At 37.5% G+C, this 24,371-nt stretch overlaps 1 protein-coding gene across 1 annotated transcript in view; it reads right to left on the bottom strand.

The window, feature by feature from the left end:
- The window catches only part of LOC105197850 (polycomb group protein Pc), a 42,490-nt gene extending 20,372 nt beyond the window's left edge, over window positions 1-22,118 (bottom strand). The window contains exon 1 of the mRNA XM_026131575.2: window positions 21,871-22,118. The gene's annotated coding sequence lies outside the window, so the exon portion shown is untranslated. The remainder of the gene's footprint in view (window positions 1-21,870) is intronic.
- Between the last annotated feature and the right edge of the window lie 2,253 nt (window positions 22,119-24,371).

Here is a 24,371-nt window from a genome sequence, read left to right as displayed (position 1 = left end):
GATCTGTTGCGAGTATTCGATCGCCCTTTTTATACCCAATGAAGCTCGGACGAGCAATGATTTTAGCGTCAAAATGTCTTCCTGTTGGGGAAACAACAATTTACATTTGTATACTAGATGACCTCTCTGCATAACAAGATGCACGGAGGTGATTACTTACTCGTCGGACTGTACCAGTACCAGCTACACGAGCTGATCGAAGAGAAATAAACGAAACTCGCCGACAGCTTCAACCGCTTCAACCTATGCTTTTCCAACGAATTATCGATTTATCGTCAGATCCTTCTCGCTCTTACACCAATCCGTGCTTTCACGTCGGCCGGGAGATATGTGTCGGATGGTTCTATGCAGTCGCAAAACTTTCATTGATTGCGCATTGCGAAATTATGCGGCTTTCGCATGCGGCGACACGATGAACGTAAAAAGTATCCCCTGATAAAGATAATCGAGCGATTCGAATGAATCGCTGCGCGACCAAACGGAAGATAAAGCCAAGGCAAGAATTATCATTCTTTAGATACGCACGCGCGTTGTAGTCTATCATCTTACCGTTAATGATCGCGATTATTCTTGAAGACAAACCTAATTTCTGTTACAAACAAAATAATATTACATGGAGACTTTCCAGATAACGCACGAATATAATCTGGATATAAATCGTGCCTTTAAGATACCATGAAGACATCTTTAAGTCCCAATTTTATTCTGATTTTGAACATCATGTTGTCTACGCTTGTGTACACTAATCGGATTGACTCTATTGTGAAATACTCTTATAGTGATTTTATCGGTCGCTCTGTTTAAAGTACTACAAAAATTTGTTGATAACATTACTAAATGAATCATCAAATTACTAAGCGCGTTTCAGTACTTTGTCAATCAAATATAACTTTTCATACAAATATGTTAATTCACATATGATAGTTAGTTCGGATTTTGCAAAATTATCGAAAAGACAATATCACAATTGAAGTCCATTTTTCAAATCACTTAAGCAAAGGATTTCGATCAAATTTTGTTGAAAGAATCAATCATCAAACAGTTTGAAGAAGTTTCAGGACGGCTCGTGCAACTAAATCAATAGGCAATAAAAAATTTGAGCGACAATGCAATGTATTATTTCATTACAAAAAGAAATAAGCTTTTTCCGTTATTCAAGTGAATGGATTTAACACATATTCTCGTCGTATTTCTATTATCTTTTGTTCTGGATATGTATAATGTCTTAATTTGCAGCCTTAAAAATCCGAATAGGAATAGGTAACTGTAGACGCAACCAAAAAATTCGAGTTATCCGGAAGTTAATTATTAATTGTTTAAATTCTTATTTGGATCTTTCCAAGTAATAATTAATTTAATTAGATTTAATTAGACATCTAAAAGATTATACTTATTTATCGTAAATATGGACGCTATTATTCGTAATATTATAAATAAATATTTTAATAACTAATTTGAAAAGTACTGAAAAATTAATGAAAAGAGATACTGACACAATAGAGATAACGGAATAATATATATTAAATACATTCACTTGATGGATTAATGGACAATTGAATCTATATTGTGATCGACAAACAAAATTCCTACGATTTATCCACATTATTTCCTGAATCGGAGATTATTTTGGATACAATGAATTATTGAAAGGAATAAATACCCGTATAAATGGTTATAATATTCATAAAACTGTGACTGTACTAATATAGCGTTAAATAACGATGACATGAATACAGCATCGAAAGTGTGAATGTAAAAGCACGAGAGATATATACATACAATCTTTAGTGATTCCGCACGGAAGATACGCGTCGCGATAAATCGCGAGGACCGATGATGCAATTACGATCGTGTCAGGATGAGACGGCGAGAGTACCAGCCGATGCGCGCTGTCACATATTCGCGATATTTCTCTGCAGATGCGAGATATTTCCCTATCCATGGATCTCGCTGAGCGCGGTCCAGCAACGTGGGCATTAGCATGCGACTCTGGCCGCCGTACTCACCGGCATTTGTGGGCTCGGTTATCGTCCCTGCCCTCGGGCCGTATCGGTACTCCGAGGAGGGACCACATGTATTGAACGAGTCTACCCGTGCTTCTCTGCTCCCTTTCCTCCTTCTCGCTTCGTCTCCTGCTTCCCTTCTTTGTTCCGAGCGTGCCGCGTGGGATACCTTATCGCCCTTCGGACGAGCCGTTCTTCCCTCCATTCCTTTCGCGAAGAATCGTGCGCGAAGAATCAAGGATGTCCCGATAATAGACGGATCGGGAATAAATAAAGCGTGCACGGCATGGCAAGATGTTGGTGTTTTTAACACATTGATTGCCATGATACGGTCATGATACAAGTACCTTTTTTAGTGACGCCTTAATAATCACTAGTGTGACTGGCGCTATCAAAATGTTTTAAAACTTTTGTAAACAAATTTTCCATCTAATATAAAACTTTGAATCACATAAAAAGCTGTATAACAATGTAAAAAGAGCAATGTTTGACGAACAATTTATGAGATTAAATATTTTTTATTTAATCGTACTACACAATTTTGTCATAACAAGGTGATAATAATTCTATGAAATCAAAATTCATAAAACTCTAGTTCTCAATTTTGATTCTGGTTAGTCTCATAATGGCAAACTTTTCTAGTATAAGTTATGTTAACGTATGTTTGAGCTAAAACTCAAAACTAATGTCTCGCCATTTTGAACGCTTTAAACTGTTCCGAACAATTCGAAGAATTGTATTTTCAAAAGTATAGACATCTGACAAATGATACCTTCGCCATAGATATAAATTTGAAATTATCGAAGTAAGTAGTTGGAAAGCTTGACTCATGATAGACCCATACAACTTCCTCTTGCAGAAAAGATTAAGTTCGATTTCTCATCTTTCAAGGACATTTCTATTTTAATTAATCATATATAGATTTAAATGGCAAGCATGCTGTGTGAATAATGCGGCTTTCAATTCGGCGCTTTAAACCGACAGATTTTTTATAGTTGCGTCAAGTAATGAAGAATGTTTACTTTCGCTTGATCAGATTCGATCCAACTTTCGCAAATTTTGTTTCCAAAACCTTTCCTTAAGGTAAATTTTCAAACCGGAAGTTTAAAATAGCACGTTCTTATATTTAAGACCATCCTAAGTTCACGAAAAGAACAATTTTACTGTAGTATATAAACATTTAGCTAGATACAGATCAGACAATTTTATTGTTAAACTATCAAAGTTATTATGTAAAACATTCAAGCATGATGGTACTGCTGCAAAAAATTTTGACATTCTAGTAATCAGCTTAAACGTCTAATATAATTTTTATAATGGTTCAATATAATTATTTTCAAACTTGAATTTCATTAAAATTATTCTTTCTGTGTATAGCTTGAAGATGTCGATAAACCGTGTTAGCATCGTAAGACATTACTTAAGGCATCTTGAAATACCGGCCCAAAATCGTGCCACCATTTTGTACGACATTCTCGGAAGGTACAACTCGGACCGCAGACACTCTCGAAATACGATTCGGTTGGTGTGTAGTCCCTTTTCCGGTTACCGCTTCGATTAATCGAACGCCACAGCTTAATGGCCGAACGTCTGACACGTTGCGCTGTACCTCAAGCACAATGTTGATTCACACACGGTAATGCCACGTGTACGTGCACGCACACATGCAAGCGCGCATCTGTAATGCAGCCGCCCGCGGCTTCGCGTCGTCGCGTTATCGGGCCTGTCTTATCGCGCGGACTCGCCTCGCGACGTTTAAGTACGCTTTGCTACAATGCAACAAATGCGACGACTCTCGTACAGTCCGCACGGAATTGTAAAAAAAAAAAGAATTCAAGTAAGCAACGGCAAGCTATTCTCCAAAAAGCGTATGATAACTATTATGATCTCTTTAAAACGTCAATAAAGTTGCTTTTCAAAGTAGGAGACTTTTGTGAAACTTTCATTTCGGATTGAAAGTTTATCTTGGATGTTTTCATCGTGTTCTTCTGACACGTTAACTTATCAAAACTTGTTACAATTTGTCTTTTCCTTGCGTTACATGAGAAATCGTAAATAGCTAAGTAAAATATTAGTGAAGATAAGAATCGGGAAAAAACAGGATTTGAATTGCAATTAAATCATGTTACGATGCATAGTAGATATATTTTTAAAATATTCAATTTTTCAAGTTTTAGTACAATAGCTATTTATAAAAGACAATAGTAATAGGAATAAAATAATTTTTTGTTTGTCAATTTTCAATCAGTATACCGACAATAATCTATGATGAAATCTCGACGTATCTTGCACAATGAATATCCTAATTAATGAATCAAATATTGCTGTGTAACGAAAAACGATCGACATACTATTTAAATTCTTTAAACCTGACATGTACGTCGCAAGATTCTGGTACATACACAGAAAGAACGGTTTTGCTGAAGTATCTAAACATTTAGATGGATCAATACAAATCTGAAAATAATTTTATTGGACCATCAAAATAGTTATGATGGAAGTTTAAACATGATGAGAAATGCTGCAAAAAATTTCTGACATTCTAGCAATCAGTTTAAGAGTCCAACACAATTATTTCGATGGCTTAACAAAATTATTTCCAGATCTATTTGCAGCTAAATTTTTAAATACTTTAGTAAAACCATTCTTTCTGTGTATTAGCGGTTCAGTTTTGTTTGCATCTAACCGGCGATCTGCTTGTCTGCTTTGGGTCCAGGCCGACTGGGACCTACCATTTTGTTAGCTTAGCAGGTCGTTCGGTCCTTCCCTCATCTGCGCACGAATGCGGTAGATTTAGAGCGAAGCCGCGCTTCTTTTCTTTATAAATTTCTTTCATCTTTTCTTTTTGCTAACATTACCGTTACAAAAAGTCTAAGAACATATGACGCATTCTAAACTGCGGACCCTATTGAACCGACTGCAATGTTCGCGAATAACTTCTGGCGACAATGTTACTGTACATTTTAACATATCCTCGTTTCGCTTGGTTTAACAAAAATTGTTCGATATAAGAAATCTAAGATCACGTGACGTGTTTTATACTGTTTGAGCCGACTATATAAATAAATATCCTGTGACAACGACTTTTCTGAAAATTTTGACGTCTTTGTTTCGCTTCAGTTTGAGAAACGGAAATCGTTCAAAAAACTCAATCCATTCAAGAATAATGATGTTTGACACATGTTTGCATAAATATAAAATGCTTAACAATAAAATACAAAATAAATAATCTATAAATAAATAAATACATCTTGATTTTTATCGATGTAAATCGCTCAAACTCAAGCGTAACGTAATTCGATGTTTAAGAAATATTTGCACTGTAGCAAGTTACTACTGGTCTCTTCAGTCGCCATTAAACTCTATTTGAGCTAAAAAATTCAACACCTTCTGAGAAACATCAAAATTCGTCACGCATAGGAGGCTGAAAGACGAATTCCGCGGGTTCGCTATATCTAGGCATCCGCCGGTCCGATCGCGATGAGATTTTAACGGTAGTGCTGCGAAATGGTATAGAATCAAATGCAAAAGAAATGAAGCCGCTAACGCGTCTGGAAGCTGAGATATAAATTGGCAGTTTTTCGTCTGCGCGCGACAAGACGAAATCGCGCACCACGTCGCGCATGTTGCCTGCCTCTCTCGAGCGAGTGGAACTTTCCACGGCGCGAGACCCGACGACCTCGGTCTCAGTATCGATATCTTGAGGTGAGATCATTGATCCGATTCTTCTCTTCCCCCTTTCTTTTCCCCTGGAGTTACGCATCAAAATTTAATAATTTTTGTTATTGGGTCCCTCTGTTTCCAAATTAGCGAGGTTTAGAGCGGCATCGTTTACTGCCAAGCCTCGTCCGAAGATCAATAGCGATTGATGGCGTAAATGTACGATTTTGCTGAACAAGTGGAGATTTTGACAAACATTTCATTATTTTGCGAGAATTTTGTAAGCGATAGTTAATCCATTTCCCACAAAATGTGTCGCCAAGAGATCTACGTTTAATTAAATGTGAAATTATAATGATAATTTTGTCTTTGAAAACGTGCACTTTATAAGCATAATAAAAAGTATATGCGGGCGCATTTTGCGATAAACAACGCTCTTATGATTGTATGCGTCTATCACATCAAAAATCTTTTGATTTTGGCTCGTCATTGATAATATAAGGTGACAATGTAAATCAACTCTCGAGATTCTTCTTAGGAATACAATATTCAAGGAAAGCTAATGTGATTCACTCGTTCAAAAAGGGTTGAGTCACTAGCACTTATCATAGTCAAAGTTACATCTTGTAGCAAATGTAATCTCAGAGATAAAATACCCTGCACATATATGAAAGATAAATAAAAAGACTAAGAAGACCATTACGCTAAATTAATGAAATGTCTAAATATGACTCACCTAATGTGACTATGAACGAGTAAAAGTATGAGTTTTTTAATTTATTGATCGATCAGTCACATTACGCGCGAATGCAACTTTCGTCTGTAAAAGCTGCATTTGCGCATGATGAGATTGATCAATCGACGAATTAAACAACTCGCCTAGATATTAATAGTACACAGTGCAGTGTTCTTATAAAAATATATGCGCAAACTAATTCGTAATAATTATCGTCGTAATCATCTTTCATAGTAAGTAATCGTAGTCTAATCAATTAAAGAGAGAAAAAGAGAGAGAGAGAGAAAGCGCGAATGAATTACGAGACAACCTGGGAAACATTGGCTAGGAAAATTCATACTTTTTCATATATTCGTGTCACATGAATATGAAAATATGACTGCTGATACAACGAATTTGCGCGCTCCGGTAAAACGTTGTTTCTCTCATTTTTCCGCGTGCTTTTTACTCGTTTCGTGCGCGCGCGCAACATTATAGTTATTACTCTTGAGACACAGTTCTTTAATGTACTTTTTTCCTAAAAAAGATGGTGAGAAGTATTTAATTATAATAGATATTTAGCGAAGTATCAAGAAATCGTTCATAAAACAAACCTAAATGTAATGAACATCCAAATACGCCGGAGTAAAAATTTTAACTAACATTGCACGTCTATTTTTTTCATTTTCCTTCTTTCTCTTTCTTCTTCCTTTTCATGCCTACATGCGCCATTTTAAGCGCGGAAGATATAACATAATGTAATATTGTGTTACAAAGAATCTCGAAATTCTCGAAGATGAGATCACTATGGAAACTTTAGATCACGATGGAAAACGAATTCATCGGATATCTTCGTGAAGAATATGCGTCATTTAAAAGCAATAAATCGAAAAGTACGAAAGATCTGACATTATCGCTACCACCACGACTTCGATGGCGCGTTACGGAGTTGATGATACCAAGTCAAACAGATTACAGTCAACACATTTGCTTGTTAGCACAATCGGTATTGTAAATGATAAATCGTTCGCGAAGTACGTCCGCCTTTCCAACGAAGTCATTATAATTGTACAAAGTGCTGCTTTTCTGTGCTCGCATGTGGGCGAAGATGAAAAATAGACAGGAAGATTAAATGGTTCGTATTCTTTTCGTTCTTTATAAACCAATATTCGCGCATTGACTATAAACGATCTTCGAGTTGATAATTTCTTGCTAGCTCCTTTCTTTTTTCTCTCTTGAGAGAGACATTCACACACGTTGGATAAACTCCTACGTCGGAATTCTCGTATCCTACGTCTCGTGCATGCTCTGTCTTAACAAAATGTACATCTGTAATGCGAAAGAGATACGCGCTGATAGCGTAGGAACAGATATTTACGAGTAATTGACTTTAATGAGAGTGCTGCGCTTCGGAGAAATTGATGCTTGGAGTATACGATCTATCGCTGATATTTTCACGTTTTCTTTTTTTCAGAAATAACAATTACTTTCGCTCTGTGGGTCATCCATTCGTCATTCGTCAACCGTCCAACAGTTTCAGTGTTGTTGACGCGATGCCTTGATTGTTAATTAATTTTTCTTGCACAATTATTCTAATTATCAGTGATGTAGTTGAAACTCCAATATTTTCATAAAAGCATTTGATTGCTTCATGGCATAGCATTTTAATGCCTTAATATACTTAATAACATTTAAAGTTATAGCAAACTTATGATTCGTAACAAGTTGAAATTGCTTGGTATTAATAGCAAGATTAAAAAGGGGCAAACGCTCAATTCTCTCAAATTGTACGGAGCTATATATCAAAAATTGTTTTCAACTTGCGAACATTCAACCATAATAAGCAATCGCAATTGACGTTATCATAGTCAGTTTCTAGTATCACACCTACAAGTCAAATTCCTCAAATACTCGTACCCTCGACAAGCAGAAGAACTCTCGGTTGATTGGCGTGCCGAACCATTCGCGACTCTTTTCGTGGATGAAAAGGAAAAAAAGGGAACCCTTTCGAGGACCAGCGACGGAATCAGCGTTGCAAAATCAGGAGTTCACCACAACGAGAAAGAGAGAAAAACCAAATCCAAGAGGGAAAGAGAGAAAGAGAACGAGAAAGAGAGAAAGAGAAGAGAGGAAAGACGAGGGGTTCCCCCTCGTGCGCTAGGCCACCCCTGCCGATAATTCCCGTCACCATAGAAACACCCCCGAGGCGTCCCCGCGTTCCAAGCCACCCCCGCACCGCACAAACGCCACCGCTGCTCTCTCGTTCTCCTCGACACTCACCCCCGCCCCTAGCCCCCTCGCCTTCCTCCCTCCTCTCGTTACTTCCACCCCGAACCCCCTGCCAAAGCCCCCCTTCGCGCGAGTCCACCAGGAACCCAGTATCGATCCGCGGACGAGTTCGAGGTCCTACGTATTCTACGGGGAGTGCTACTGACAACGAGATCGTCGGCTATCACTCTCCCGCTTTCTCTCCCTCTCTTTCCGCCCTTCTCTGTTTCTCGCGCATTCGAATCTAGTGCCTCGTTCCACTCGGTTTCTCCTCGGTTACTCCCCTTTCCCTGACTTTCGTATTGCTGTCAATTTTTTCACGACTTCCCATTCGCTATTAAAAATCATGCTTTATTGGATCTCGGTTTGTTCTCGCTATCATTCGCCGCTTATACAAGACTTTGGTTTGCATTGGTCGACCTTGCTCGTTAATGTAGAGAGATCCGAGTATAAAGTTCTCACTGCGAGGTTGGTTCCTTCCGCTAACACAAATACATAATCGCGCCGTTGTGTATGAAAAGTATCTTGAAATTAATTTACTGTCAGGTCATAAAGTGGTTATATAGGATGTAAAATTTAAGAACACACAGCAAGAAACTTTGAATATCAACCTAAAAGTTTGATACGAATAATTACTTAGGCGCACGCTACACATCTGAGCCTCAAAGTTTACAACTAATAGATATCACAGTTTAACTTTCAACTGATTTTAGCACAAAAAGAGAAAGAGAAAGAGAGAGTACAAATGATTGCGTTTGTGCTGCTATCATGTGAGTCAAAATATCTATTTCCCTAAATATCTCGTGCGTTCTATTTTTGCGATGCCAAGCATAAAATAACAAATTTACTTCGCTGGAAAATTCGTTTGAGTCGTAGATTTCTTTGTCAGAGCGAGTATACTAAGGAGAAACGACAAGACACATATTTCCTTTAAAATTCAAATAATTTGTATCTCTCAACTCTGACGCGATAAATCCGCAAATAAGTATTTTTCTGCACGATCTTCTCGCTGCTGTCAAAAATAAAAGCATCAAAATGCTGAAATCATTTACCCATGGTGATTTGCTCGCGTACCGTTTCGTACGATGTATCCTTTTCGTTCTTTATCTAGCGATCGCGGTCGATATACCCAGTCGTGTATTCCAGACGTCTATTCCGCTTCGGTCGTGACTTCGGTCCCGGCTCTCTCGGCTACATCGTAAGCCACGAGGTGCGCGGCGTAATAAGGTCTAACCTCCCCTACCTCCCGCCGCTTTTCCCACCTCCTCCTCCACCTCCTCATCTTCGTCGGATCCCTCTCGTCGATGCCGCACAGCGGCGGCGGTTCGCTCGTTGCTCTCGTTCTATTTCGCACATACACACGAACGCTCCGCCGCCTCTCTCCTTTTCTCTTTCTCGTGTCTCTCTCTGGCTAGCGGAATTCTAACGGAGCGGCCGCGGTCGTCGCTCGTTGTTGCGTTTGGTGCAGATTCAAGGACTTTCTCGACCGAGCCGAGGCCTCTCGCGAAAATTCGCTCGCCAAAATGACACGTTTGCAAAATGTGGGTAAATAGCATTCCTAAGATAACTCTTGAGAAAACGGCGAAAGAGAATTTTGTTTTATTAGAAACCAGCGCATCTCGGACGTTTGCATATTTGGTAGCTTGATAAAGGAACCTTTATTGAATGACGGCCTCATCGCGGTTTTGCGATAACGCAATGAGTTGATAGTGAAATATACAGTATACTTTCTTGCCACAATACTTCATTATATACTTGAGCATCTAATAATTTTACAATATGTGCGATGTAACGCATACAAATATTCTTGTTTACATTTGATTATGCTACTGATTACATAAGCGTATTTCAAAAGTATTTTACAGAAGTAACGCAGGTTGCGTAGATCGTTTAAGAATTTTCCTCTTTCTCTCTGAAACGAATCTAATCATACATTTCACTTTTGGCAAAGTATCCTTATTGTTGATAAAATTCTAAAGGGGTAAGTATCGATACCGCGCGATATATCGCGTGAAGGCGCAGCGTGGAAAGTTTAGGCAGCAACGCGCGACGCGTCGTGCAAGAGCGGCGCAAGAGGAGAGCGGGCAGAACAGGCAGGCAGCTTTACGATATTCCACGAGTCTCTAAGCGTCAGTGGGTAACGTCGACGCTTTCATGCACAGGCACGCATACAGAGAGGAGGACGAGCGCGCGCGCGCAACTCGGTGTATTATCTGTCTGCTGCTACGCCAAGAGAGCGCGAGACCTTCGGCTCTTTTGCCAGCCCTCTCGGCTCTCTCTCGTAATACGTTCGCTCCTCTGTTTCACTTTGCTCGTATTGGCCGTCTCTTTCCCTCTCTCTCTCTCTCTTTCTCGTCGCTTCGCCGGTTTCCTTCTTTAGTCCGCGTCTCTTTCCCCTTCTCCATTCGTCTCGCTTCATCTCATTCTTGCATTCCGCTGTACGTAAGAACTTCTCTTTCTCTCTTCGTCATTTATACGGTGCGCGCGCGGAGGCTTCGGAGTAATCTTGCAGATGAACTTCGTAATATGCCTTTCGTACAGAGTTTCTGCAGAAAAATTGCAGATGTTCCTGAAAACGCTCGAATAATTCATTTGTTTACGGTATCTCGTTATTAGTTATGTCGGGAAATTGTCGATAGAGAAAATCTGCGCTTTTTTTGTTTATATACAATAGTAATGTGCGACAATTAATTTATTGCATAATGAAATCATCGATTAATTTCCTGCCGCACGAGACACGTAAACTATTTATGTATACTCCTATTATATACGTAGCTCTATTTATGTCATCAAACTGCTCACAACCTATTAATAAACTGCATCTATCTCTTCCCTCTCTCCCTCTCTCACATTCTGCGTTATGATTTTCCTTTGTCGGTTTTACCGAACAAAATTACTCAAACAGAAATAAAAAATATTATTTGTACTCTTCCTTTTTCCTTTTTATTTTTCGAACGCACATGTTCGTGAACGCCATCCTTCACAAAAAAACAAATTCACTGCAGCAAAAATTTAACTAGATACACAAATCAAAAAATAATTTTACATTAGGTTATCAAAATAATTATGTGGAACATCCAAGCATGATAATGTTGCTGCAAACAGTTTTGACATTCTAAAAACCAAGTTAAACGTCCGGTACAATTTTTGTTAATGGTTTCACATAATTATTTTCAGATCTGTATTTCAGTAAATTTGTTCTTTCCGTGTACACTTCTATCTTTCAACTATCATTTCTAAATTGCACTCTTTCGTAAACAAACGCGTTTGCACATGCATACAGTACACACTATTTCTCTCTCTCTCTCTAGTGCTTTTTCTCTAACCGGCACTTCATCAGCCACGATAAAGAAACTCTTGTTCCGTCTCCCTCGCTTTCACCGCGTACGACGCGATGCGATGAGCTCCGTTTGTTGCAGGATTCACGAATCGAGCGCCGGCGTGCAGAGCGACGACGGAACCGGGCGCCGGAGGCTCGTAGCACGAATATCTAAACGTGAAGAGACCATGGGGACTCGCGACTAATATTCGTGTGTGTAATAACCGCCGCTCATTAGATATGCGGAGGTCTGCGAACGACCGCGCGAAGAAAGTTTACCGAGCCGCTAAACGCGCCGAGCGAATCCGAACTTTGTACTTTTATTTTTAGCAGCGCTTCTCAGACCGCTATAGAGGCTCGTGTTTGCGTGCGAAATACTTTAATCGACCCACTGATCTTGTCGACGGCCAACTCGAAGATCTTTTATGTCCTATTAGCCGAACCTGGGGATTTCATAATCTTTCTCTTAAGTCGATCTGCATGGCTTTATTATGCGGAGTGTTTTGAATCAACTTTCTGGCTTAGGATTAAGATATTTTTCTTTTTTAATTGAGAAAGATCGGATAAATATGTTATTTAGGGATAAAAAACTAAATTTTTAAAAATTTATTATACAAAATATTTTCAAGCTCGTTTGATTTGGTGTCAAAAATAATTTTTTTATTGAGGAAAGTCAAAGAAACGTACACTTCCTAATAAACAAACCTAATTAATTGTAAAACTTGATTTTATTATAAATAGTATTTTTGAGCTACTTTTCTAATTAAAGAATTATAAAGAATTAAAGATTATTTCTTTTAGTCTGGAAAGTGAAGAAAATATTTCAAAGAAATTTGTCTAAATTTGAGACTTGCACTCGTTTCGCGATGGAGCTTTTTGTGTAAAGTATTTTAGAGCTTTAACCATCTTACGTGGATGAAATCAACAAATAATCTGCAAATGTAACTGCATTTTTTAAATACATGTACAAAAACCTTGCGCCATATCTCGCATTTTTTGATACTTTGTGAAAGTTCAGCGTCTTTTTATTCGCGAGAGGAATACATGCAAAACTCATCAAAAGCAGCAGAAATTGCGTCCTCAACATATCTCGAATTATTTTATTATATGTTATAAGTAGATATGAATGCTTGCTTTGTGATTACATTCTACTTCGCTCTTTCAACGTTGAATAGATAGTCTAAATATTTCTAATTATGTTGTAATAAATAAAGCTACGTGATAAATTATATACATGTATGTACTCGATTGATTAATATATAGTTCTGTTGTTAATCAATGTCTCATTTACTAGACAATATTGATATCTTCGACATTATAATAGTTTCGAGATTTCGTGTAAATGCGTAGATTATATTTAATTAGCATTCGTAGATAGTATAAATGAAATAAGATACTTATTTGTATGCGAATAACATCGCCTTTAGGAAAATGCGAAGATGACTTGCATATGACTATCGCGTGACTGTGTAAAGTTACTATATTTTTAGCACATAACGCATTCTTATTGGATAATTACTACGTTTTATCATACTCAAGGCTATTCAAATAACGAGAGATGGATGAGAAGAGATATTCAAATCAAGAAGAGAATCGATCAACTTTACGAAGAAACTATTAGGATGACAAGAAGATGTTTCTTGAGCGGGAGTTTCAGACACAATCGCCTATCGTGAAAGATTGAAATTGCGATGGAAGATTGTTTTTGGAGTGCCTGCTCCTTGATTCGTTCTTATGAGCCCGAGGCCTACATGTTCAAGAAAATTACATTTTGATTTGGTTGCACAAGTGCTAACGATTGTACTATAAGAGATAATAAGAATAATAAAAATTACGATCACATCTAGCGATCTCCTAATGTAAAATATACAAAATATTTTCAACAACGCATGTTTGTTTCTAATGCCTGCTATATCGTCATTTGCCTTATTCCCAGAGACACCGCAATATGCATTAACTTTTAGAGGACAGAGAGGAGAATTTATTTTAAAAATCTTACAACTTTTTCTTGAGTAAGCTTTAAATTAATTATATTCCTTGCCTCTCAAAATATGACACTATTTCAGAGCTATTTAGTGGTTTTTCGATTTACAATGATACGCGCCGATGATTCGCTGCAGCGAAAAATTAAAATTATGAATTTGGAAATAAAATTCACTGTTTGAATTTATTGTACTGATTGATTTTAATTGTTTATTATGTTACATTGTTTGCTTTTTTTTTTAACTTTAGTATTGAAAATCTGATAGAACGCTAAGAATAGGTATAAAAATTATAATCTTATTACGTAAAAAATAAAACAGTGAGTATAGTAGCTTTCCGTTCTGTAAAGGTTAAAAATGTATTGAAATTCTATTATTAATTTAATATAAAAGTAATATTATAAGCTCTGTAAGCCCAGTAGATAGTCGAGAATAATTCGATATTCAATCAGTAAAATTATAACTAGAAAACAATTTGTTTAAAAAAAGACCAATTCAGCGAAGACGTTCGGCGAGCGAGGTGAGATCACTCACAGTTCTCGTAAAAATGGGGAACCCCATTAACGATGGCTCTACAAGAGAAGATCGGCGAGAAAACCCAAGCCGATCCCACTAATCCCACAGGAACGATTCGTCATGATCGTCAGTCGGTCGTCTGGTTGGTTGAGCCGGCATGGAAAGCCATTGTTACGCTCCTATGAGTGGCACCCGGCGGTCGTCTCTCCCTCTATCTCTCTTCCTTGCTCCTTCTTTCTCTCTCTCTTTCGGCTACGGCTCCCCCATCGCGAAGCAGCGAGCGAGATGGAGAGAGTGGGCGAAGGAAAAGACGGAGACAGGGAAGATAAGAGGAGAGACAGGGACGCTTATAATTACCTTAGCTTTTATATACGCGAGCTAGGGAGGCTCCCGCAAGCCCATCGCTCTTTTTCCAGCTTCCGCATTCACTCGCTTATCTTCTCGACGCTCCTTCCTTTTTTCCTTCCTCCCTCTTCTCCTTTCACTCTCTTCCACTCCGCTCGCAGTCTCGCGCGCGCGGTTTCCCTCTTTGCTTTTCTTTCCTCCTCTTTTTTTTTTCTTGCGCTCAGCCCTCTTCTTCTCATGAAGCCAACGATGCGTTCGCGTACGAGCGCGCGCGTGACGAACGCGAACACGAACGGACGGATAGACGGACGGACACGCGCGCATGCATACCGGAAAGCCGAAATGAAGTGCACGCGAGTGAACGAGAGAGTTAAGTGACCCGACTCGTTCACGTGACCTCCTCATGCAACGAGCCGCGCGCTCTTTCCAGCCCCGTAACTCCGCGATTTCTGTCATTTCCCCTCGCGCTCCTACACCCACGATTTAATTCCGCATCCCTGCTCCTTCTCTCCCTCCCCCGCGCTCTGCATTGGCTTTTTATCGGTATATAAAATTTAGTTTGTCGCATCTGATCACACGTTTTCGATGGCGATTTCGTTTTAACATTCGAAGCGAGCGTGAAGCGGAAAACAGAATTACGTAATGCGCGGCGCACGTGTCATTTTACATATAGACGTTCTCTTTTTTTTCCTATTTTAATGTGCAATGCTTTGTTATATAATCACGGAAGACGTGTTCCGGTGAGTAATCAAGCAAAAGTATCGAATCGCGTTGTTTTAATTACCACTCGCGAATGATGCCCGGCCTAACCGATAGCATTATAGAAGCCGGCCCCGAAGTTTCCAAGGCTATTTCGCAGCCTTTCCGTTATAAGACACCGGCACCGGCATACAACTAAGCATCGTCGTATCGCTTAATGGAATGATGAGACAGACGGGCTGTCTGCGGTTTCGCCGACAGACAGTCACAGTCCGACTGACTTGGTTCACGAGCTATACACCGGGGACCACCGGAAGCGGCCCATCACCGCCCCACATTCCCGACTTCCGCTCTCGCGCTCTTGTCCGCTCGAATCCCGGGACTTCTTTTTACGCCTCTCCTTACCGCCTTTGTCCAACGTCACTTAAGTAACATCAGTCTTACGAAATTACGTAACCGCGGCTAAAAGCGGTTGAAAATTTATGTTCAATTACCTGATTAATTTTTTATAAGATTCCCAGAGAAATCTTTTATTTGGAAAAATAAGAAAAATCGACAAACGTTGTTTTTCATTTATTACGTATGACGCGTCAGAAATGCTAGAAAGTATATTTTCGGTAAAGATGCTTCGCAGAATTTCGAGTGTTCCCTTGATGAAAATGTTCCACGAGAAATTTAGTTATTAAATATTTTAATTCTATCAAATGGATTTTACGACTTAAATTTCACAAGTGCAAATAGATAACGAAACTCCTCGCTCTTTTCGGTTGCGCGCAAAAAAATTTTTTATACAATTCCCATTTACCGAGAAATTCAGTATGGTGGATTAAGAAGGAAAAACAAGCGCTGAATAAATGAAAATAATTTTTGGTCGGTCTGGGACACCGTGTATAGAGAAGAAATAAGAAGCGAATACAGAACGGGATGTGTATGTAAGAGGGGCCGCGCGAGCGGTCCCGAAAAAATGGCGGCCCACGCGCGGCGGCGACACCCACGTTCGTGCCGCTCGAAAATCTGCGTCTCAACAATGTTACGCATCGTTTCGCACCCGCGAGAGCAAGCGTGACTCTTGGATCGTCTCCAGGTACGGTCGTATCGCGCTTGTCCGCTTAGCCGGCCGTGGCAACGACGTCGCGCGCAAAAAAGAACGGTCTCTAATTTGAGAACGCCACGTTTCGCGCGCGTAATACCGCCGGGAATAATAAAGTATTCTCGTATGCGAAAATAATACGATTGGCGTGCAACCTTCTCTTACGCGTTTGACGCAATCATCTTCCGATTTTTCGCTGTCGCGAGAACACGAGAACATCTTTGACGTTGATAGTGAACGCGTTAAAACCTTCAGTTCAGTTTGAGTAAAACTGTATTAGGATTTCAATTTTTTGATGTCGCAAGATATGCATTTCCCGAAAAACTCGACATGACGTGTTAATTAAGAATCTTTAACTTCTATTTTCTAAATCTATAAAGTAGACTGAATAATTTTACGTATCTTCAATAATTTCGGACTCATAAGCAATTTTTTACGTGGAATTTTAAAAACAAAAAATTTGCACAGATCTATTCCTCAACTATGAAAATCAGCAAAAGAGCCTGCTTAATCGATTCCGACGATTCCGCTGCACGTTGCGCGGCGTCGCGAGTAATGCGGCTTTCGGACCGGCCGTTTTCGCAAATCACGCGTATTACGGGATCGTTGAACTGCGTGCATGATCTATTAAACTTCTCGGCGGTCCGCCTTCCAATCATACGCGAAGTGGCCGTCCTAATGGCGCATTATTCGCAGGTTCAGCCGTTCGTATCGACCGCGATCTCTCGGCCGGGCCGCCGGGCGTAAAGATGGCGACGTCGTGGTGGGCGAGATTAACGAGGTGGCCTGGGGTGAAACACCCGAAGGCGAGAGGCCGTGCCGGCACAATAGCGTTACCGCTAAGGGAAAGCCTCGCGCGTCGAGCAGGTGTACCTGCCTGCCTGCCTGCCTGCTTGCCTGCTTCTCTGCCTGGCTTGGCCTGGTCGGCTAACCGGTCGATACCTCGCTCCGATTATAGAGGAGCGGCCGACACTGAATTCTGCATGAGGCTTTTGTTCCGCTCTCTTTCGCCACGGCCAATCGGATTTTCTATTTTCGCGCCCTGCTACCGGGGAGAGACAATTATTTACCCTAACTTGTCCGACCTACCACACTCCCCCACCTCCTTCGTCACACACACTCTTTCTCTCTCTCTCTCTCTCATGACGATGATTTAATCACGGCTACGCGAAAGTTAATTGCGCGCGTAACGCTCTTGGCGCGTGCTGTAAAGGAACGGCGTTTTTACGATACATCGGCCGGCAAAACGTCGCGCGTGCTGCGACGGCGGAAACGATAAAACGTATAAGACTTTAGACTTTTTTAATGAGATTTTTTCTCCCTCTCTCTTTCTCAACGCTCCTCTCTTTTTCCTTTTAGAGAAAAAGTGATAACTTCCAGGGATAAGCGTCTAATAGTTTTTACACTTTTATGCGATACAATACCTATACATGTAATAACCGAATGTGCATTATAAATATGCAAGGGATTTACAACTCAATGTAATCGTGGGACAGTGTTCCCGAAATAATCATGTAATCATTTTGCAATCAAATGTAATAATAAAGTCAGATGAAATCACCAGAAATTCTAACCATATAAAATCAACAGAAATTATTTTGGATTTCTGTGTAATCATTACAAAATTTATTATGAAATTAGTGCAAGCTTGTGGCTTTTGTAATCAATTTTCGGTAAAAAAAAGCTATTTCTAAAAAAAGTCAACAAATTTTACATTTCTTTTTGCAGAAAATTTTTGTACCAATTACATAATGAATTCCAATAGTTTTAAAGTCTAAATCACCTATTTTCGAAGTAGTTACTCCTCAATTTAATTTTATCTGAAAGAAATTAACAATCAATGATGATATTTCTAATCAAATATAATCATTTTTAGTTATTAAACATCTGATAATTATATATGCAATCATTATGAAATCATTGTGTAAACAGATGAAATCATATGAAATTAAATGAAGTTATGTAATCCGTGGAACATTTTAGCTAGTGGTAAACACCTTGTAAATGTGATTTAAACGTTTTATTCAAGTAAGACTTTTATTCAAATGAAAATGACCAAAAACCGCTTTCGGCACATTGTATCTTTAAGCGCGGCCTCAGCTGTAGACTTTCAATAATAAGTAATGCATACTGAAAAGAGTCTAGTAATAATAATCGAACCTAATTACTAAGCCTTGGTGAAACAGTTGCAATTAAATATTCAATTAATATAACTAAATATGATTACTATTATTATATTTGATTACTATTAACATTATTACTAAATATTAAATATTTGATTATATTAATCAAACATTTAATTGAAATTATTTCATCAAAGCTAGATTATTATCTAAACTCATTTTTCAGCGTGTAATATTTCTTTAGACTCTAGACAATGCAAAACAAACTCAATATAGCTTCCAGATGATCAATAATATTGTACAGTATTCAAATAAAGTGCAATAACACTGGGCGCCTAAGGATTGCGTTACCTTAATGAAATATTCGTTGGACTGCTAGATAATGCGAAGAAATGGGATCTTAATTGCGCTGTTAATAGACACTTTAATTTATATTGAGTAGAGCAGATAACTTTTATCAGATACAGAGTAACGACGTTCCTGCAATAGACTGCGCTAAATGTAAATGGCAATTAAGGAAATCGTGCAGGCAGTAACGTTTCTTTTTTATTGTCATCGCAGGTAAATCGCGCGTGCGTTTATTAGGCATCGTAACGTTAATGGCTTGTTAAACATGAGTCACGTCCATACATGTTTAATCTGAAATCGCGGTATATCTGACACCGCGATCTTTTTGCGACGGTCGTATCTTCATATTGCCTTACGTTTAATTAACATGTGAAATGTCACCCCGTTGCCTATAAATTCGAATTTGTACACCACTTAATTTACTAGAAGATATTTCGTTTGCTGACGTAACAGTGCATGGAAGCAATCGCGTCTCGGTATCAGTGTCCGATTTTGGGAATGAGAAACAAGAACAAAAGTCCACTGCATAAACGTCGTTCAATTCCTATTGGACTTTCGTTCTTGTATCTCATTCCCAAACTCGAACACTAACACTGAAACGCGATCGCTTCCACTATTATTTCAGGAAACAAAATTGCTTTTAGTCAATTAAGAGGGATACATTCAAATTTTCCTACTTTTGTGAAATATCTGAGTTTTATGAAAAATACATACATATTTTTTTTCTCTTTTTATTTCCATCCACAGTGCGAGCATGTACACATTTTTCGAGCTAAATAACTCGTAACTTATGTCACTTCTTTACGACGAAGCCCTCAGTCTCACCACAGGCGGAAACTAATAAATGTTTTTTGATGCAACTGCGCTGAAGATAACTCAAAATTAGAGCCAAAACATGCAATTTTTATATGTATAATTAAATTCTAATTATATGTGATTATCACAATTTTGTGTTTTATTTTTTTGCGCTCCGTTTACCGTGCTTGACTCGCATTTGCCGCTTTTATAAACATATTTATTTTTTTTTGTTAAATTAAGTATCACGTATGTCATTGTATTGATATTAGTAAACGAAATAAATAAACAACGTAAGGATAAAGACAATAAAGATGTAAAACAGATGACTTGTTTGTTGACAGTAATAACTTGTTCCAATAATATTTTAAATAAGAATCAAGTTGAATCGCATCGATTTTTGTACGACAGGGAGCGATACATCGGCAGGATCATCGAACAACGAGATACCGCAGTGGATTCTGGTGTGCAAACACTTTCGAATGCCGGCAATCAGTGACGTAATCAGATAGCAGCGTGAATATTCATGAGAGCATGCGCTCTGGTGCGCCCGCACATGCTTATTAGCATAACTCGTCCGCTTTTATCCATTAGCCATTAGTCGGGGACTAAATAAGCGTGCTACTGCGCTTAACTGCAGTGTCCAATTAATACGGCTAAAGGAATAAAGAATGGTCCCCGATCGAGCGCCGACTTTCGTTCCAAGATGCAATAAAATATGAGAATAAAATAAAGAAATAAAAATGCATATCAAATATTTTAGACTAAAAAATTTTGTGGTGATACGAGAAAAACCACTTTATTTTGGCGTATATGGCAAGAGAAAATTCACGTTGTTCTTATTTTTTATTTTATAACATGCAATAACTACGAGAAAGAACGGGAGCTTTAAACGTGCTCACTCCCTAAATATGAGCGTATCACGTGTATTATTAAACCTTGCATTTATAGCCGTTATTCGAATTTTGTTTCAAAAACATATCAAATAAAATATTATAAGCTAAAGTCGGTATTTTACGCCGTGAGAAGATGTACGCCGCAGCAGTCAGAAAAAATTAAAGAAATAAAGATAGTTTGTTCGCAACAATTTTGTTATGTGTCTTTATGCTATATTAGTATTGTATTGTAATTACAGTTCTTTATTGTTAATATTAACAAAAATATCATAAATTGAAATAATTTTTTCATGTAGAAGTAGCGCAATCGTGTATTACCATCTACGTAAAATGATTACTGTAGGAAATGTAAAAAGCATAATGATTATTTCATGATATGTAAATGTAGAACAATAGTAAAGGATGGAATACAAGCAAGATACAAGTGCATAGCTCTTGTATTCTTTATTTAGTTTAATATGTTGTATATTCCTTGTTTAGGATATACCTTTTCAGCGAGAGGGATTTATACCGTAATAGAGACACTGAGTGATTAAAAAGCAGCACTTACCTTATGTTGAGCATTATGTTGAGAACACAATGCGCACATATCTGCACTCTGTTGATGTCTGTGCATATTAATTTCTTCAATATTGCATTATTATTACTTTGTATACATATTTACTGTTCTTATTCCTTAATAAACTTTGTAAACACATTTTATAAGTCATTATGGTATTTTATATCATATTTGTAAATGTTATTTGTAAATTATCGATGCGCCGTGTATCTTACACATGAATAATCGTAAACCCCGTCACTTTTTTTATATGATAAAAATGCAAGAGTTTCTTTAAGTTTCTTTTTCGAGTATAAGAAAAAAAATATTTCATATTTAAAATTTTTTTATAGTAGTAAAAGTATATAGTAAAAAGTATGAAGTTTTCATTGGTATAACTTATTTTTCTTAAACATAGTAATACTTGATAAATTAAATTTTCGATAGATACGCCGTATATACTGCCTTTACCTTAATGAAAAATGAAATTTCGCATCTCGAAATACAACTCAATTAAGCAACATACAATTTGCTATGTGGTTAATGTCAAGAGACAAATAATATACAAGTTACCTTATTTAGCTCCGTGGTTATCCGCCATCACCCAAGCATCCTTCTCGGTCGGTCCTCCTTGTTTTGTCAGGGTACACACATGGTATTCACTCGCGAAAGTTATTAATTACATTCGTTTGTGCACTAATGAGCGAGGTATGACGACCGTATCACACTTTGTACTCGGCACTCGCGATGTTAATCGGACGAAAACGCGCATTTTATTATCGTAACAGTGATAAAGTAACACGAGAAATGTTCGAAAATCCCAGGGTTTCTCGCAAATTAATGCAGTGGACGAACTTCAAACGACGAAGGATTTTAAATTGCCAAATGCAGAATTTACACCAGATGCTTAACCGGTATTGAAATATGTGTTTAATTGTGATTGTATAATCATTAATCAAACGCATCGTAATTGCCATTCCAATTGGTATCGATTTGTTTTAAACTTGCAATTTTTTTGTTCTTAAAAGATTCGAAAATAATATTGGCATTTTGATTCCTGATGTCACGGGAAGTTATTCGAATTAATGTCTAATTAAGAGATGCAATATTTCGTTCAGAAATATGTACCATATTACTAATAAACGGTCAATATTCTGTACATTTATTAACTAATTTTGTATCATATTCTACCATTTTTAAATTAAAATATGCAAAATTGAAATTAATAAAGCATTTAATTAAATATTTAAAAATTGAAAGTACTATAAAAGAGCTTATAGATTTAATTATAATTATTTATCATTAATGCGAAACGATTCGCAACGGTAACCCATATAAACTCTCAACTGCAATAATTTTGATTTCTACTTCAATAACGAACAAATCGCGTGAGATGTCTGTTCAAACAGGAAACTTCCCCATGTTTAGATATTAATTAGTGCGGCAGATAATTAAGGATGCATCATCTGTATAGTCTCTGCAAAAAATGACTGGATTTAGAAATTTATACTTTTCACGTAAAATAAATGTTACATATAAATATTTATATTTAACAATACAATTTTATAGTTTTCTTCATTTGTTTTTTCATTTTTATAATACCCTTGATAGAAAATTTTGGATGCAAATATGCCGTGAATTTGACTTAAAGAAAATAAGATATGAGTGCAAAAAAATATTCTAAATACATTTTAAATAATGTTATTTTAAATATACTCGACTCCTGCCATTAGAGCACAGATAGAAGCATACTATTTATTAAGATAACATTTGATCTAGATAGAAAATCGTCGTCAAATTTTTTTATTACTTTTACATGCAATAGAGAACAACCTGCAATGTTTGCATAATTTTTTTCATTATTTTAAAAATAAGTGTAATACATCCTTAACTACATGATAATCTCGCAAATGGTTCGCTAAAAAACGATCGCATCTCGCGTTTCTCTATATCAGTTCGCGAAGGATAACGCGGCATGCGGAACGGCACGCACCGCTGCTCGTCTGCTCGCCAGACGAATGATAGTTACACGGCGACCTTGTTGTGCATACACGAGAGTACGTTGTACGCTGGCAAATCACAGCCGACTCGGTGTGCCCGTCGTGTGTACACAAGGTCGTCATGTCATTCGCGCAACGAATGGTGGAATAGCCTCGAGCGGGCGGGCGATGGACGCGTGCCGCTGCGCGTGTCGTATTAGGACCATAGAACATAAAAAGCTTCAGATGCAAGACATAGACAATAAGGAAGTCAACAGTTTGGATTTGTTACCGCCTACGTTATGCCTGGAGTTTCAGACTGAGATTGGCTGATTCGTTTGCTGCCTACACTCAGAAAAACATCAGTTTTCTGCTGAGAAAAGAGATTACTCAATTTTTAGTTTTCTTCTTTTAAGTACGGTTATTTTTGCAAAGAATTTTCTTAACAATAATCTTAAAATAATTACTTACATTTAATTCAAACAAATAATATTTATTTACAATAAATTGTGTACGTAAAAATATATATCGGAATTATGTAAATATTTTATAACTTGATACATCTGCAAAGCTATCATAAGTTCATCACAAGTATCAAATTTATTTGAAATATCTGAACCTTAGTAATTTATTATTTTAATCGAGAATATTCTTATATAATATTTTTCTGCATGTAAGTTTTAACTTAATAAGATAAAACAAAAATTCAATTAACTCATTATTTTGATTTTTTTACAATGCAATTTTAATATTCTTCAAAAGAGTATAATTCCTTTTTTTTACCACATATTAATGAATTTTTCTAAAATTTGTGATAAGTATATTTTAAGACAATTATTTAATACAAGTAAATATTTTTTATTAAAGATAAGACTGGTTTACACAAAAATTTATTTTTTTAATTATTTTCAGACAAGATGGTTTTTATAGATTTTTGGGTGCTGAAAATGAATTGCTGCAAGCAAATTTTTGTCAGCATGTCCGAAATAATTGAGATTCAATATGTAAAGAATTCATTTTATTGTAATATTTGAAATTTTTTCTGAAAAAAAAAAAAAAAAAATGTTATCTTGAAATTCTGATCAGAAGTGTGAA

Source organism: Solenopsis invicta, chromosome 10 (assembly GCF_016802725.1).
Source record: "Solenopsis invicta isolate M01_SB chromosome 10, UNIL_Sinv_3.0, whole genome shotgun sequence".
Lineage (NCBI taxonomy): Eukaryota > Metazoa > Arthropoda > Insecta > Hymenoptera > Formicidae > Solenopsis > Solenopsis invicta.
The sequence above is the reverse complement of the archived record's forward strand: the minus strand, read 5'-3'. Positions and strand labels throughout refer to the sequence as shown.